Source organism: Ovis aries, chromosome 4 (assembly GCF_016772045.2).
Source record: "Ovis aries strain OAR_USU_Benz2616 breed Rambouillet chromosome 4, ARS-UI_Ramb_v3.0, whole genome shotgun sequence".
Lineage (NCBI taxonomy): Eukaryota > Metazoa > Chordata > Mammalia > Artiodactyla > Bovidae > Ovis > Ovis aries.
The window spans coordinates 58,572,387-58,588,366 of record NC_056057.1 but is presented as its reverse complement, the minus strand read 5'-3'; the positions used below and the strand labels follow the sequence as shown (position 1 = coordinate 58,588,366).

Here is a 15,980-nt window from a genome sequence, read left to right as displayed (position 1 = left end):
AAACATTTTCAAAAAGTAATGAAAACGCTGAGAAATACTACACAAATGAAGGAACAAACCAGAAACACGGAAGTCCAAATAAACAAAGAGGAAATAGGCAAACTACCTGAAAAATAATTCAGAATAATGATAGTAAAGATGACCCAAAACCCTGAAAACAAAATGGAGAGAATGCAAGAATCAATTAACAAAGACCTAGAAGACTTAAAGAATAAACATACAGAGACAAAGAATACAATTATTGTAAGTAAAAATACTCTAAGCAATCAGTAGCAGAATATCTGAAGGAGAAAAATGAATCAGTGAGATGGAAGACAAAATGATGGAAATACCTTCTGAAGAGCAGAATAAAGTAAAAACAATGAAAAGAACTGAGGATAGTCTCAGAGACCTCTGGGACAATATCAAACCCACCAACATTCGAATTATACAGGTCCCAAAAGAAGTAGAGAAAAAGAAAGGGTATGAGAAAATTTTTGAAGAGATTATAGTTGAAAATTTCCCCAACATGGAATAGGAAATAGTCAATCAAGTTTAAGAGGCGCAAAGAGTCCCATACAGGATAAACCCAAGGAGAAACATGCCAAGACACATACTAATCAAACTAACAAAGACTAAACACAAAGGAAGAATATTAAAAGCAGCAAGGGAAAAGCAGCAAGTAGCATAGAAGGGAAACGCCATACACTTAACAGCTGATCTTTCAGCAAAAACTCTGCAGGCCAGAAGGAATGGCACAAAATATTTAAGTACTGAAAGGGGAAAATCTACAACCAAGATTACTGTACCAGGCTAAGATCTCATTCAAAATTGATGGAGAAATAAAAAAGCTTTTCAGACAAGCAAAAGTTAAGATAATTCAGTACCACCAAAGCAGCTTTACAACAAATGTTAAAGGGACTTATATAGTCAAGAAATACGAGAAGAAAAAAGAACTGCAAAATCAACCTCAGACAATTAAGATAATGGCAATAGGAACATATATATCAATAACTACTTCAAATGTAAATGGATTAAATGCTCCAACCAAAAGACACAGACTGGTTGAATGGATACAAAAACAAGACCCATATATATGAAGACTATAAGAAACCCATTTGAGACCTAAAGATACATATAGACTGAAAGTACTGCTGCTTGTTGCTGCTGCTGCTAAGTCGCTTAAATCATGTCCAACTCTGTGCAACCCTACAGACAGCAGCCCACCAGGCTCCCTTGTCCCTGGGATTCTCCAGACAAAAACACTGGAGTAGGTTGCCATTTCCTTCTCCAATGCATGAAAGTGAAAAGTGAAAGTGAAGTCATTCAGTCGTGTCCGAGTCTTAGCAATCCCATGGACTGCAGCCTACCAGGCTCCTCTGTCCATGGGATTTTCCAGGCAAGAGTACTGGAGTGGGGTGCCATTGCCTTCTCTTACTGAAAAGGTAGGGATGGAAAAATATATTCCATGCAAATGGAAGCAAAAGAAAGCTGGAGTAGCAATCCTCATATCACACAAATAGAACTGAAAGAATATTACAAGAGATAAGGAAGAGTACTACATAATGATCAAAGGATCAATCCAAGGGGAAGACATAACAATTGTAAACATCTATGCTCCCAACATAGGAAAATCTCAATCCATAAGACAAACACTAACAGACAAAAAAGGAGAAATTGACACTAATACAATTATAGTAGGAGACTTTAACACTCCGCTCACACCAATGGACAGATCATCAGAACAAAAAATTAATAAGGAAACACAAGTCTTAAATGATACATTAGATGAGATGAATTTATTGATATCTTCAGGACATTCCATCCAAAGAAAGAATACACTTCTAAAATGCACATGGAACATTCTCCAGGATAGACCACATCTTAGTCACAAGTCAAACCTCAGTGAATTTAAGAAAATTGAAATCATATCAAGCATCTTCTCTGACTACACAATTGCAACAAAAAGAATTAAATATCTAGGAATAAACTTACCTAAGGAGACAAAAGAACTGTACACAGAAAATTATAAGAAAATAATGAAAAATCAAAGATGACATAAACAGATAGAGATATTCCATGTTCTTGGGTAGGAAGAATCAATACTGTGAAAATGACTATACCACCAAACACAATCTACAGATTCAATGTGATCCCAATCAAATTAGCAATGACATTTTTCACAGAACTAGAACAAAAAATTTCACAATGCATATGGAAACACAAAAGACCCCAAATAGCCAAAGCAGTCTTGGGGAGAAGAACAGAGATGGAGGAATCAACCTTCCTGACTTCAGATTCTACAATAAAGCCATAGTCATCAAGACAGTATGGTATTGGCACAAAAACAAAAATATAGACCAATGGAACAAGATAGAAAGCCCAGAAATAAACCTATGCACCTATGGGTACTTTATATTTGACAAAGGAGGCAAGAATATACAATGGAGCAAAGAGAGCCTCTTCAATAAATGGTGCTGGGAAAACTGGACATCTACATCTAAAAGAATGAAATTAGAACACTTCCTAACATCATTGACAAAGATAAATTAAAAATGGATTAAAGAATTAAATGTAAGACCAGACACTATAAAACTCTTAGAGGAAAACATAGGCAGAACACTCAATGACATAAATCAAATCCAGATCCTCTAGGACCCACCTCCTAGAGTAACGGAAATCAAAACAAAAGTATACAAGTGGGACCTGATTAAACTTAGAAGCTTTTGCACAGCAAAGGAAACTATAAGCAAGGTGAAAGCACAAGCCTCAGAATGGGAGAAAATAATAGCAAATGAAACAACTGACAAAAGATTAATTTCCAAATATATAAGCAGCTCATACAACTCAATACCAGAAAAACAAACAACCCAATCAAAAAGTGACAAAAAGATCTAAACAGACATTTCTTCAAAGAAGATATACAAATGGCTAACAAACACAAGAAAAGATGCTCAACATAGCTCATTATTGGAGAAATGCAAATCAAAACTACAATGAGATATCACCTCACACCAGTTAGAATGGCCCTCATCAAACAGTCTACAAACAAAAAATGCTGGAGAGGGTATGGGGAAAAGGGAACACTCTTGCACTGTTGGTGGGAATGCAAATTGATACAGCCACTATGGAAGATGGTATGGAGATTCCTTTAAAAACTAGGGATAAAATCACCACATGACCCAGCAATCCCACTCCTAGGTATATACCCTGAGGAAACCAAAATTGAAGAAGACACACGTATCCCATTGTCCACTGCAGGACTATTTACAATAACTAGAACACGGAGGCACCCTAGATGTCCATGGAAAGATGAATGAATGAAGAAGTTGTGGTACATATACACAATGGAATATTACTCAGCCATAAAAACAAACACATTTGAGTCAGTTCTGATGAGATGGATGAACCTAGAACCTAGAACCTATTTTACAGAGTGAAATAAGTCAGAAAGAGAAAAATATATATCATATTCTAATGCATATGTATGGAATCTAGAAAAATGGTACCAAAGAATTTATTTACAGGGCAGCAATGGAGAAACAGACATAGAAAATAGACTTATGGGCATGGGGAGAGCAGAGGAGAGGGTGAGATGTATGGAAAGAGTAACATGGAAACTTACATTATCATATGTAAAATAGATAGCCAACAGGAATTTGCTGTATGGCTCAAGAAACTCAAACAGGGGCTCTATATAAACCTAGAGGGGTGGGATGGGAGGGAGATGGGAGGGAGATTCAAAACGGAGGGGATATATGTATACCTATGGCTGATTTATGTTGAGTTTTGACAGAAAACAACAAAATTCTGTAGAGCAATTATCCTTCAACAAAAAATCAATTAATTTTAATAAATAGAAAAACTATAAAACTTATCAAGCAGCTGATTCTTGTTAACAGACACATGGATTTAAAAAAAGAAAGAAAGAAAGAAAGAAAGCAGAAAACAGAGAGCCCCGAAATAAACCCACACATGTAAGATCAAGTAATTTCAAGATGCAAAAATATTCAATGGGAAAAGGACGGTCACAATAAATGGTATTGGGTAAATTGGACAGCCATTTGCAAAAGAATGAAACTAGACCACCATCCTATACCATATAAAAAAATGCAACTCAACATGGCTTAATGACTTGAATGTAGGACCTGAAACCATAAAACTTCTAGAAGAAAGCATAGGTGGTAAACTTCATGACAGCAGTCTTGATGATTATTTTAATCTGACTCCAAAACCAAAATCAACAAAAGCATAAATAGACAACTGGGATACCACACTAAAAGGATTCTGTGCAGCAAAGGAAAATTCCATCAACAAAATGAAAGCAACCTACTGACTTGGGAGAAAATATCTGCAAATCATATATCTGATACACAGTTAATACCCAAAATATATAGAAAAATCATACTACACAATAGGAAAAAAAAAGTGGCAGAGGGTGTGATTAAACTTTTTTTTCCCCAAAAAGCCACACAGCTGGCCAACAGGCCCATGAAAAGGTGCTCAACGTCACTAGTCATCAGGGAAATGCACATCAAAACCACCTTTAACATAGCACCTCACACCATCATAAAATGGCTACTATCAAACGGACAAGAAATAATGTGTTGAAGATATGAATTAAAGGGAACCCTTGTGTGTTGTTGGTGGGATATAACTTACTGCAGCCACTATGAAAACCAGTGTGAAAATTCCTCAAAATATTAATAATAGAACTTCTAGATGACCCAGCATTTCTACTTCTGGGGATTTATTCAAATAAAATGAAAGCACTAATTCAAAAAGATATATGTACCCCATGCTTACTGCCACATCATTTACAAAACATTTATAAAGATAATCTAATGTCCATCAGTGGATACCTGGATAAAAGTGAAAGTGAAAGTGAAGTCACTCAGTCATGCCCGACTCTCTGCGACCCCATGGACAGTAGCCTACACCAAGCTCCTCCGTCCATGGGATTTTCTAGGCAAGAGTACTGGAGTAGGTTGCCGTTTCCGTCTCCAACATGGCTAAAGATGTGGTATTAATACATATACACACAGAATACCATTCAGCCATAAAAAAAATGAAATCCTGCCATTTATGACAAACATAATGGACCTTGATGGGATTATGCTAAGTGAAATAAATTAGAGTAACACAAATACTGTATGTTATTACTTATATGCAGAATCTAAAAAACTAAACAGAGAATGAAAACAGCCTCAAAGATACAGGGACTAGATCAGTGGTTGACAGAGTGTTATGTGTATTTGGAGTGGCAGGAGGGAGAGGGGGCCAGGGCATATGTTTATTATTAAAAAGAATACTCAGCATCAACAATGACCTGTTTATTAACAAAATGTACTTGTACTTCGGAAAAGCAATAAAAAGTAAATAAGCCAAAGTTGAAGTACCAAAAAATAACATATTAAAGATATTTTTGGAATACTATGAATCTACTGGAACAACTGCTCAGCATTTGATTGCTTAACCATCTTTTTTCTTTTTAAATCAAATGTGTCTAGAATAATCCTGTCATATAAATGAAAGCATTAATTGAAATTAATATGCAAATTATGGTGCCAGTGTGGGATGTCATTTCATTAATTTCAATTCACTGACATAATTGTGTTCTCTAAATAGGAGTTTTGCAAATGCTATCCATAAAGAATGCAATATTTGGTGAATATTACTTTATTAGCATAAAATTCAACAATAGCTTAGTCAAAAGGAAAAAATAGTAATCTGAGATTTTAGTCATAAAATAATTTACATGCATATTTATAGATATATATTACTTGAGCTAATTATAAGGTTTTTTTAAATAAATATCTATTTACTTTTAAAGGAACACCAGTTACTTTAGATTCAGGAATGTAAAATAGGACCATTAAAAAATCTATTATCTTAAAATTATAAATAGTAATTCTTAACATTTTGGTATACTTCACTTCTGTAGTCTTGTATGGAAATAGATACACTTTAAAAAAAGCTACAAATATCAAAGAAAGCAAAACAACTATAATTCACATTCTACTTTTTAATATTATTATCAGTTCAGTTCAGTTGTTGAGTCGTGTCTGACTCTTTGAGACCCCATGAATCACAACACGCCAGGCCTCCCTGTCCATCACCAACTCCCGGAGTTCAGACTCACATCCATCCAGTCAGTGATGCCATCCAGCCATCTCATCCTCGGTCGCCCCCTTCTCCTCCTGCCCCCAATCCCTCCCAGCATCAGAATCTTTTCCAATGAGTCAACTCTTCGCATGAGGTGGCCAAAGTATTGGAGTTTCAGCTTCAGCATCAGTCCTTCCAATGAACACCCAGGACTGATTTTGTTTAGAATGGACTGTTTGGATCTCCTTGCAGTCCAAGGGACTCTCAAGAGTCTTCTCCAACACCACAGCTCAAAAGTATCAATTCTTTGGCATTCAGCTTTCTTCACAGTCCAACTCTCACATCCATACATGACCACTGGAAAAACCATAGCCTTGACTAGACAGACCTTCGTTGGCAAAGTAATGTCTCTGCTTTTTAATACGCTATCTAGGTTGGTCATAACTTTCCTTCCAATTTACCATAATTTATTTTACCAGTGAATAAATTCCAACATCATTTTAAATAAATATACACTGTTAAGCATTTGTACCTACCAAAACATTTTTAACCATTCTATGATTTTTTTGGTGTTTATGTTTTTGTTTTAATATTTTAGTATTAGGAATCCTTCTGTAATAAAACACTTCATGTAATTAGTTTTCTAGCTCTCTGATTACTTCCCTAGAAAAAATTCCTTGAGGTGGAATTACTGGATCAAAGGCTGTTAATCTTAATGCATATTATCTAATCCCTTCTAAAAAGACTGAATAATCTTACATCCCCACTACAAGGATATAATTTCTATTCTCTTGAACCCCTGCTCATACTAGATACTACTGTTCAGCACTGTCAATGTGGTAGGTCAAAATAGCATATCACAGTTGATTCATTTGCATTTCTTTATTATAAAGGTTGAACTCCTTGTAAAATTTTACTGTAGTAATAATCTACTGGAATTTGAATTTAAGCTATAATGTAGTTTGTCCTATAATTGAATTGTGAGCAACAATTGCTATTTATAATTCATTATTGCTTGAAGTCACATACAGTGTGACATGCTGTGCTTAAATTATATACAGTACTGTTTTTCAAAATTATATTTCATAAAATCTCCCAAAGCAAATCAGAGTAAATGTCTTATCTCCTCACTTCTTTCATTCAGATTTATACAAATATGAAGAAAATTATACCTAAAGAGTTTTTCACGTATTAGATATTTTAAAAGCAATTAGTCCATCATTGGGCTTCCCTTGTGGCTCAACTGGTAAAGAATTCCCCTGAAATGCAGGAGACCTGGGTTCGATCCCTGGGTTGGAAAGATCCCCTGGAGAATGTACTGGCTACCCACTCCAGTATTCTGGTCAGGAGAAATCCACGGACTGTACAGTCCATGGGGTCGCAAAGAGTCAGACATGACTGAGCAGCTTTCATGGTCCATCATCACCCCTCAATTAAGAATATGAATTAATATTTAATAGTGAGACTATAAAAAAGAGTACTTATCCAACAACTGTTAAATTTAATGAAAGTTTAAAAAATTTTTCAAAACCACAGAAAATATTTTAATGAAGACCAAAGGTAAGTAATAAAATAGCTCTTCATTTTAGACAAAGTTACAATAGTTCCAAAATTGTAATATGTAATCTCCCTCCAGAAAGAAAGGTTCCAAGATGGTTCAGTTTTCCACTGTCTTCTCTACTGCAAAATAAAGAAATTCTCATAGCCGTATTTAATTTCCAATAATATCTCTGCTTCATGAATATGAAATAGCAGAAGTCAAAGGGCAAAGTGTAAAGGAAGAGAAATAAAGAAGCCAAATGACACCATCTCTCCAAGCTAGATTCCACTTCCATCAATACAGGAATCTAACAAGGGCTTCAGCATTATACATCACTACGATTTTGTGGCAAACACTTCCAACTTACTTTTTTTTTTTTTAAGAGGAAGAATATTCACTACAAGAGAGTCATTTTCTTTATCATAGTCACAGATACAAACAGAAAAAACTAGATTTACGAAGATGTATAAGACATAACAACCTTGTAAACTTTCAGTGGTCTCAGTACTGGGGCGGGGTTGGGGTGGAACTATCCAAAAAATTTAGGGGAGGAAATTGTGTACTGGATATCAAAATGACATCACAAATGACTGCTAATTTTCTTAAACGTGAAGAGGTATATAGGAGAATAGCTTTAATCTTTTCTGTAAGTATGAATATGTTAAGTATTGGTCTTCAAATGTCTAATCCCAAATTGCTCTACTGAAAACCAAGATTAATAGGAAGAGTAATATTAATAATAATTAGAGTTCTGAAAATGATAAAAATCATTACCTTGGGAATGTGTGGAGAGGACTAGTATAAATGTTTAAATTAATTAATATTAACTCTAAATAACATGATCATGGCATCCAGTCCCATCACTTCACGGCAAATAGATGGGGAAACAATGGAAACAGTGACAGACTCTTTTCTTGGGCTCCAAAATCACTGCAGATGGTGAATGCAGCCATGAAATTAAAAGACACTTGCCCCTTGGAAGAAAAGCTATGATAAACCTAGACAGCATATTAAAAAGTAGTGACGTTATTTTCCCAATTAAGGTCCATTTAGTCAAAGCTATGGTTTTTCCAGTAATCATGTATGGATGTGAGAGTTGGACCATAAAGAAGGCTGAGTGCTGAAGAATTGATGCTTTTGAACTATGGTGTTGGAGAAGACTCTTGAGAGTCCCTTGGACTGCAAGAAGATCAGACCTGTCGATCCTGAAGGAAATCAATCCTGAATATTCACTGGAAGGACTGATCCTGAAGCTGAAGCTCCAATACTTTGGCCACCTGATGCAAAGAACTGACTCATTAGAAAAGGCCCAGATTCTTGGAAAGATTGAAGGCAGAAGGAGAAGGGAACGACAGAGGACGAAATGGTTGGATGGCATCACTGATTCAATGGACATGAGTTTGAGCAAGCTCTGGGAGATTGGAGAGGACATGGAAGCCTGGCATGCTGATGTCCATGGTGTCCGAAAGAGTCGGACATGACTTAGCAACTGAACAACAACAAAAAACTCTAAATACCAAAGTCAAAATAATATTAAATTATAAATAGACATCTACAGATAATTGTCTTATCAAGGAAAACAACTTAGGAAAAATTTTAAAGGTGGCCTCCATACTTTTATTGTTAATTTGCAATTCTTTAATCCTGCTTAATCAGCTGACTAATCAGGTAAGCATTTGGGTTCACTATAACATTACAGCTTAAAATTTACCTTTCTGCAATGTATTTCCTATCCCATATAAAACTTATTATGGACATGATCTAAAATTATCTATTCCAAACCTCATATTCCAACGGGTGAATAAACAAAAGCTAAACACATATGGGAAAACTTAGCTTATCAAGGCACTGTTTCTGAATAAAAGAGTAAAATCTTAAACTATTTTCAGAGGTAAGTTAGAAGCTAGAAAGCAGTCCTACAGTATCTTAATAACTTAAATGCTATCATAAAATCCTCTGGTTTACACAAGATAAATGCAGAGGTAGAAGGAGAGAACCACAAATTGCCTGATGTCTGAAATGGAAGCAGAAACACACAGTGTGTAATGTGAAAAATTCTGAACTCTCCAGGTGTCTATATATGAAACTCTCCTGATCTCAGTGTGAAGAGGGATTTAACTGCATATATGATCACCTGTTTCGAGAGGAGAGGTAAATATAGTAATATATGCTATATGAAAATAAACATAGAAATAAAGCACCATGAAGCACAAGAACTGCTCAATATTTTTCCCATCTTTTCACTGCTGAGCTAGAGAATATAAAAGATAACTATGGTAGCCACTTCATGACTTCTCAGTCATATTAGAACTAATGAAAGTACAATGATCCAATCTTACTCAGAAAACGTGTATTAGTTTTAAAAAGAGCACCAGTGAAAGCTCTCTCAGAATATTCTCCTATAAGCTCTTAAAAGTTAGTTTGAAAATTGTCAATACAACTGGGGTTCTTTTCAATTCAGCTGCAGGTTACAAAGGAATACTAAAGATACTTCAAAAATTGATGCAATATCAGAAAATTTTAAACTATATTACACCAATTATGACATGATATAATGAAAACCATGATAGCTAAAAATGAAAAGATGCCCACAAATGATAATTAGAAATGCATTTACAAGATAATTCAGCTTTCCCTAGTAGAAAAAGTATTATCCTTTCTTGCTTTGTTATTGGTAGAAAACATTTCAGAGGCCACAGATTCTTAAAGTACTACAAAGTCTAAATAATACAAAAAAAATTGGCCATCAGAATAAGTAATGCTTCAGATTTACAAGCCCCAGTGAAGCAAGATTTAGCTATATTAATTAGGGGTGTGTTACGTCTTAGAGTAGGTAACAGATGGATACCGTGCAGCATAAATGTGCACACCAATGGGTGAGATGTTCATAATGCTGAAGGGCAAGAGAGAGATGTATAGCTTGGGAAGTGATGTGGATAATTACTTGTCATTAAACAGCAGAGTAATTGCTTCAGCATATTCCCACGTAACTATTCCACATGAAATCTCAACATGTCCTTGGACTTGCTAAACATACATAGTTGTCTCAGATAATTTTAGCAAAAAGAATCAGCAGTGAATGATGCATCACACTTCAAAAGAAAACCATTGTTTATTATTTAGTCTCACAAAACACTTTAGGGACTCTAAACATTAATAACAGAGAGATAAAAAGCCATTGATTTTTATATTAATAAGACTTTGGTAAGACCTCAGAACCCACTCTTTTCTAACCTGCTCAGACTACATGCCTGATAAAACTTACCATATATAAATTTAATTATTTAAAATATCTTCTCTTCTTTTGGAAAACTGTCATATATTCAACATTTGAATTTCATACTAAGCAAATTTTCAAAAATCTTAGTTACTATAGGATGTTGTCTGAAATCAATGGATACAGAAGATTCTGGGTAGCCAAAACAAAGGGAGTGGTGTAAATCTCAAAGTCTCAACATACCCTAGAAACAGCAAACAAAAACCAAAAATCAGGAGGAACAAATTAAATTATAGAAACTCATGACTTAGCATAGCTGGAAAACAGAAATTTGTCAACTTTAAATTACTTGTAAGTATAAATGTAAACATTAAATTAGAGCATGCTCTCACTGGAGCTCTTGCCACTAGCTTTCACAGAGACCAAGAGTAGTTCAAGAGAATTTATAGAGAAAGAAGAGGGGACTAATGGCAGATCTGAATGTGATTTACAACCACTTCCAAAAAGCCAATCAGATATGTAAAAATTGTGAAAAGTCAACAGTTCGATATGAGCACTGAATAGAGAAGGGACTGGAAAAGATACATTGGAGATGACAAGGCAATCTCAGCAAGCTTTCATGTTGGAGAGAGAAGACAGCTTCTTAGGAAACTATACACAGAGAAATAAAGAAATAAGAGGAAATATTTAGCATCCCATAAGCAAAAGAAAATTTAAAAATCAAAGGACACATGATAATTCCTAAGCCATGCCATCCAGGAAAAAAGCAATACTTTGCCTGCAGTGATAGAATAGAGTGCATTTCAATTAGGAACATCATAACCACCCTAACACACTGAAAAACCAGACAGAGAGCAACAAAACACTCTATAAAAATAAAGTGGAGACTGATAACCCAAACAATGCATCTGATGAAAATTCTACCCCACTCCCAAAATTTTTCAAAGCAAAGGGAAACTGTAATGTAACACTCAAAGATTAAATATCCTCCAACTGACATTAGGTAGATGCAAAATAAATGTAAAACTAAGAGGAAATGCATGATCAGAAAAAGAAATGAAAATTGATTGAACTCAGAAAAAGGAGATCATCATACCACAGTGAAGACTAAATTACAAAATACTAAACAAAAAGATTTCAAAGAAAATATAACAAGAGATAGTATAAGATATATACAAAATATATAATACAAAATATAATACAAAAATATAACAAGAGATAGTACAAAAATAGCAATGTATAAGTGAATAAAATGAAATTGACACAAAAATACAAAGGGTCACAAACACAGTGGTTGAAATAGAAGACGGGCAAAAGGAAATTCAATTTACATGGAAATCAAATTTCTAAAGAATATTTTAATAGAACAGAGAATGGTATAGAAATAACATTTGAAATACTACTTAAATAAGGTATTCATTATGAAAGAGCTGAATCTATACACTGAAAAAGACCACTTGGCATCACGGAAAAAAGACTTTCAATGATCAACTCCTAGTAAAACTAGTAAATATTAAAAGGAAAAAATTATCAGGGTATCCAGCCCCCCCAAAAAAAATTACCTATAATAATGTACAAAGAAAAGAAAAGAGAATTAAACTAGCAAAGTTTATCAAATATAAAACTCAAAGCAAAGTACTGATAGCTTTTTCACAAAACTCCAGGAAGTAAAGTTGACCCTAAAGATTTGTTGCTGCTGCTGCTGCTGCTGCTGCTGCTGCTAAGTCGCTTCAGTCGTGTCCGACTCTGTGCGACCCCAGAGACGGCAGCCCACCTGGCTCCCCCATCCCTGAGATTCTCCAGGCAAGAACACTGGAGTGGGTTGCCACTTCCTTCTCCAATGCATGAAAGTGAAAAGTGAAAGTGAAGTCGCTCAGTCATGCCCGACTCTTAGTGACCCCATGGACTACAGCCTACCAGGCTCCTCCATCCATGGGATTTTCCAGGCAAGAGGACTGGAGTGGGGTGCCATTGCCTTCTCCGCCTAAAGATTTACATCCAGCTAATCTACCTTTGAGTATCAAACCTACAGAAAAAACTGCTTTAAACATGGAATAGTTCAAGGAATTCCATGTCTATAAGGCCTTGAGAAATCTGTTAAAAGATGAACTTCACCCAACTAAGCAATTACTGGGGAAGTTAAGTTAAAAGTTAACAGTGTGCATTTACGTATTTATTTGTAGACATGAGACACAAAGACAGGTTAAACACAGGAAATAATACGCTACATGATATACACAGTATATTATATAATGAATGTTCTCACACAGTAGAAAGAATGCTGATAAAACAATGGGATAAGAAAGAAAGGGAAAGAATAAAGTAGAACAAGCTTGTTGCATAGGAAACAGGTAGGTATACCACTAAAAGCTGACAAACCAGACATGAAAAAGTTAAAATTTTAAGTTGAGAATAAAGGCAAAATTACAAATGTGACTACTTAAACAAAAATAAAGAACTCAGAGATGCCAAAGGCATAGCTAGAGCAAAACCAGTAAGAGACTTTAACACGCTGCTGATAGATGAGGTAGACTAAAAATTGAAAATAATTTTAACCCTGAAAATATAATTAGTAAGAAAGATCCTATATATATTAAATTTTACATCTGGAAAATGGAAAATAAACCTTTCTCTATATGAAACATCACAAAATGAATCATGTATTAGGTCACAAGGAAAGTATCAGTAAGTTCTATAAAACAGATATAAACACCACCCTTGTTTCAGTGAAACAAAACTAGAAATCATCTAAGCAGATCTGTGGAAGGCCTCTCCTAACGGGGCATTAAAAAAAAAAAATTTAAGCCATTTTTGGATAAAAGGGCAAATACCAACAAAAAACTGTCTTTTAAAAATGATCATGAAAACCCTACATATCAGATATTTTCACAGGACTGGTCAGAGGAAAACTCATAGCCTTAAACATCCCTTTCAATGAAACTGAAAGTACAAAAACAAATGAATTATCTCCAGAGCCAGAAATGGCAGCCCAAGTCTCTAACACTCTCCATCTCTCTCTTTTTCTGTTCCACCTCTGACTCAGTCAGAAAAAAGCTTTCCACTTTTAAAGATTCATGTGATATATATGTATTAAAATATCAGCTCATAAAGGTGTTTGAAATAAAATTTTATATAACATGGTGATTCATACATGTAAAACTACAGAAAGACATTGCAGGTTCTCGTTGTTCTTTCTCTTTGGTCCTAATAAGGCAAAAGAGTTCCTGGGAATTGAACTCCCTGAAGGTATTAATATATGGCCTAGTGTCAGAGATACCAGACTACTAGACAGGTCTGATTTTTCATAATTCATTTATTTACTCCATTTTGCTTCATTTTTTATTCTATTCCCTCTTTTTCATCATCTCTTAATATACAGAAAGACAGAAGAAAAAAGTTGGTCAGTTTCAGATAAAATAGGTCAGGTTCCTACAGAAACCAAATTTTGAGACACACTTCTGTCTGCAGTCACATCCCTCTTGTATTTTTAATCATCCTATACAGACCTCTGACAAGCAGCTTTCCTTGGCCTTTCACCCTGTGGCAGGAGCAGGTTATCAGCCAACTCCTATGAGCTCAGCAGAGATTCACAGTTACTAATGCTCTTCTGGTATTTAAGCTTTTAACACTTGTACAAGAAGTAAGGGAGACAAGAATGGCCTTCTTACAGAAAAAGTAGACAAGTAGAGCAGCATTTTAGCTTCCCTTACCTTCTCTCTTTAATGGCTATCTTAAATACTTAAAACATTTGATAAAATGATATACATTCTTATGTAAGAACAATTTTAAGGATAAATAAGGATAAATATCTAAATTGTGATATAACCCAGGGGAGTTCTAAAAACCCAATGACAGCAAGAAAAGGCAAAATATCTATAGAGTAGAAAACACCAAGCTAAATGGCAAATGGACAGGAAGAAAACATTAGAGCAGATGTAACAGATAAAGATTAATATTTATTATATACAACAACTCAAATAAAAACAGGCAGAGATTATCAATATCAACTAAAACAAAAACAAATTTAAAAAATGTCCAACATCACAAATAATTTAAGAAATACAAATAAAATCAAGATACTCTTGCCATGAAATTACAAACTGAAGATTTTTACAATATCTGTTATTAGTGAGAATATGGAAAAAGAATCATTCTCGTAAAATGTTGGTGAAAATGTAAAATTAAACAACTTTACTAGAGGGCAACAGAGCCAATGCCCACCAAAATAAAAAATCTACATACCATTTAACTTCCACATCTAACTTTCTCTTATTCTAAACAATCATACTTGCAAATTTTCATATAAATAAAGGAATAAAGGTCTGGAATAATACGCAGCAAATGGATAATGGTTTCCTATGGGAAAGGAACTGTATGTGAGTAAAAAGAGGAAAGAGGTACTTGTACTTTTTAATTCAATATATTCTCACCTGATGTTTGAATATTTATGTCAAGAACGGTTTCATGCATACTTGTACAATATCCTAAGTTATTTTTTTAAAAGACTACAGTAAATTAAAGATATTGTGTATGATTAGAATATTTCAGATACTTTTGGTTATAATGACACTTTTCAACATATTCTTTAGTCTCAGTGTTTTTATACTTTCCTTTGTGCTTTCCTATTTTTGTAATCTATCTTAGATTTTGGTATGGATTCCACAATAATATCTTCCAGTTCAAAAATTCTAACAGTAAATTGTCTAAAAACTTTATCCTATCTCTAATGGTATTTTACTTTTAGTGACAACATTTTTCATTTCTACAATTTCTAATTAGTTTTTTTTTAATATCCACACATTCTTATTTGGTTCCACCTGACTAACTAATTTCTCACTCTAGTCCAATAAAAGTTATTTTATCACTTACCCTATGGGGGGAAAAAAAGGATATTTATTTTAAAATTTTTAGCAGATCCATACATTAACCTAATTTTATTAACATATAAAGCAAATTCATGTTTGCGCAACTGATATATCTGTCTTTCTCAAAAGTAGATTTCTTCATGTTTTCATGTCATTTATACTGAATATGGTAAAGTGGCCCTGCAGATATTAGATCTGATGAGTTAGACCAAATAACTGAGAATGGTGCCAAAAACAGATCAGCAAGTATCATAAATGTTTAATTTTCATTGTT

At 34.4% G+C, this 15,980-nt stretch overlaps 1 protein-coding gene across 10 annotated transcripts in view; it reads right to left on the bottom strand.

Annotated features, from left to right (window-relative positions):
* Window positions 1-15,980, bottom strand: part of IMMP2L (inner mitochondrial membrane peptidase subunit 2) — a 958,934-nt gene that overhangs the window by 723,278 nt on the left and 219,676 nt on the right. The window contains exon 5 of one of the 10 annotated variants that reach the window (XM_060414760.1): window positions 1-15,980. This exon is cut by the window's left edge and continues 46,348 nt beyond it; it is cut by the window's right edge and continues 75,420 nt beyond it. The exons of the other annotated variants lie outside the window; for them this stretch is intronic. The gene's annotated coding sequence lies outside the window, so the exon portion shown is untranslated. 10 annotated transcript variants of the gene reach the window in all.